This window comes from Oryzias latipes, chromosome 2 (assembly GCF_053564925.1).
Source record: "Oryzias latipes strain Hd-rR chromosome 2, Olatipes_Hd-rR_3.1".
In the NCBI taxonomy this organism is placed as follows: Eukaryota; Metazoa; Chordata; class Actinopteri; order Beloniformes; family Adrianichthyidae; genus Oryzias; species Oryzias latipes.
Genome location: NC_136238.1, coordinates 27,364,968 through 27,367,914, shown reverse-complemented (window position 1 = coordinate 27,367,914; position 2,947 = coordinate 27,364,968). Strand labels below are relative to the sequence as shown.

The 2,947-nt window shown below is 41.4% G+C and overlaps 1 non-coding gene across 1 annotated transcript; it reads left to right on the top strand.

Moving 5' to 3' along the window:
• On the top strand, positions 1 to 206 carry LOC144990721 (small nucleolar RNA U3). Its single transcript, XR_013654679.1, has one exon. It is a non-coding gene; the product is annotated as a small nucleolar RNA U3 (small nucleolar RNA).
• Positions 207 to 2,947: the final 2,741 nt, after the last annotated feature.

The window sequence follows — 2,947 nt, the reverse complement described above, 5'->3', positions numbered from 1 at the left end:
AAGACTCTACTTTCAGGGATCATTTCTTTAGTCTGGAACTAGAGGATTGTGTTTCTACAGAGGTTGGTCTGGCTGTCCATGATGATGAATGAAGATGTTTCCTTCAGAGCAGGAAGCTGGTGAGAAGATGAGAATCTTCTTCACTGATGAAGACTGTTCAGTGTTTCTGGATGTGACACTGAAGGAGGAAACATTGTCTGAGTGGACTGTTAGTTTGTTGGAACCTGAAATGGATTTTTGTAATGAATCATGAAGTAAAAACACGTGTGAATGAATCAGATCAGGTTATCTCTGTCCTGGGGTTATTATTAAACTCTGACAGTCCACTTGAATCTGAATGTGAGATTTTACTTCCATGACATTTTTGGATAAAAACATCAAACCTTCATTTCTGCCTCCAGAAAAACCAGCAAACAGACTGAGAGGAAGACACATTCCTCATCTAATGTCATCAGTTCAGATTCATCAACAGAAGCTGACAGTTTCACAGAGTGGACTCAGACCCTGCTGACCTGGGACTGACCGTGGAAAAACCCCAGAAAAGGATCCTTAGTGTCAGTGGGGGGCGGGGGGGTCACGACTCCCCGTGGAAAACAAGGGAGCAGATGAGAGAAAACATCCTCCAGAAAGCAGCTCCACACTCAGACTGAGTTTATAGAGGCTGACAGGACTGAGGTTCTGCCACAATGGTTGATAAAGGGGGATATCCCATGATGCACTGGGATCCTTTTCAGTCTTTGTGTACATTTATCAGACTCTTTTATTTCATGTTTATCTTCATTTTCTCTTCATTAATCTGTAATTTAAAAATCTGGAGTTCAAAATGTTTTTTTTCAGCTTCAGGAAGCGACACAGAAATCTGACACGTTTTTCTGCAGCTGGAGATCCTAAATGTGTCTGGATGGAGGTCAAACATCTCTGATGGTTAAATCAAGGATTATTTTGAATGTTTTAGATGAATTTCCTTGTGGATGTTCTGTTCTCCAGCACTTCTCTTTGTCCTTCTTGCTTCACCTCAGAGCTGCTGCTCCATATCCTCAGACGATGAAGAAAACTGAATTTTATGTTTATTTAGAAAAAATATTATGATCTAAACCAATCAAAGCTTCTGCTGTTAAGATGCTGACAGAAATGTTTTCCATCCTGCAGGTTTACCTCAGATTCCTCTCCTCTCTTTCCAGTATTTGCAGATTTTTTCTGTGTGATTTGTTTTATTTAAATCAAGAAGTCTGAATCAAATTAATTTCCAAATGTTCTTCTGTCTCTACGTTAAAAAGGTACTGAGTGTAGAAAGGAAAACAGGACTTTTCTGTCACTTTGGATTGAGGTCAGAATGTGGTGATTTCAGGTTTTTGTTGGAACTTTATGGAAATTGTTGAGTCACTTTTAAAAAACTGTCATCATCTATGTATATTTGTACAAACATGAGCTCTAAAAAGAAAACTGGAGGGATTTTAAGGCAACAGAGAAGACAGGTTTGATGAACTTCTGCTCCCACAGTCGATGCAGCAGAGACAGAAACTGAAGCCTTCATCACATCACCATAGCTGGATTCCAGAGCGCTTTATCAAAGCGCCTTAAGCCCGTTTGGACTCTGGTGCTCCACGCGCTGATGAATAGTGGCGTTTGGAGGAAGTGCGGCTGCGCAGTCCGTCACTGAACACCGTCACTGCCTGGACCTCTTTCTGGGTCCTAGTGCCCTAAAGGTTACAGCTCCTGGTTCCACAAGAGAAAAGTCCATTCTAGAGGCCACTCTGACGTCATCATCATCAAAGACAGCGTTACCTAGCAACCATACCAAGACCATAGCAGCTATAGAGGGAAACACAACAAACCATCAACGGCGGTTAAAGCAGTCAGACGTTTGTTCTGCAGCTCAGCAAAAATCTCTGCTTTAGGTTTTGGGGAGAAAAACAAAGGAAAACACACGGAGAAGGATTCTGCAAAGGAAATCCCAAGTTCTATTGGTAAGTCAGCGTCCTGGAAACATGCTTTGTTGGTTCTGAAGTGGCATGAATGCAGACTTAGATTGGTTTGTTTCCTTGGATTCTTCAGATGGATTCAAGCTGTAAATGTTGTCAGCATAAAGCAAGTTTGGACTAAACTAAAGCAGAAAGTGGCTTTGAAGATGGTCAGGAGAAATGAGGGCTTTTTTCAGGAATTCTTGGAAGAGGAGGACTTCTCCAAACAACCAGAATCTAGGAGGAGGTTTTTTCAGCATTGAGATCAGGATTTAGCATGAGCTTCAATCCCATTTTGGTTCAATCCAAATGTTTACCGTCATATTCAGGAGTTCAACTCTGAAAGCCACCATGACATCATAGACATTAAAGACCCTGTTACCTAGCAACCAAACACAACAAACTGTAGACTATTCAAACTGGACATTTTGGGGCAACAATTCTTTTCTAACTCAAGTTTTGATGAAAAATCCAAATGATGGAAACAGATTGTGTAAAGGAAATGAGGATCTATTGGTGAGTCACAGTCCTGGAAACATGAGTTGTGCTCTGATGAAGACGCCTGATCCAAATGTGGATTTTTGAAATGTTCTTCATGAGATTCAAACTGATTGAAGCTTTGAATTAAAGGTGTCAACACATTTCTGCATTGGATTCATTCTGTTTCAGTGTCTAAGGTTGGTTTTGTGGCAGAAACCAAGTTTTTGTTGAACAGTAGCGTTTGAAAAAGCAGAAAGTGGCTTTGAAGATGGTCAGGAGAACTTCTTTGAAGAGGAGGACTTCTCCAAACAACCACAACCTTAGAGGAAGTTTTCTGAGCATTCATAGAATGCTTCACCTCCTTCTCTCTGTCCTGGATTCTCTGCTGGATTTGTTGCTGACTCTCCTCCAGCTCTCTCTGCTTCTCAGTCCTTTCTGCTGCAGCTGAGACTGTTTGATGTCCCTCATGTTCTTCCTCAGAGCAGAGAGAACAGATGCTCTTCTGA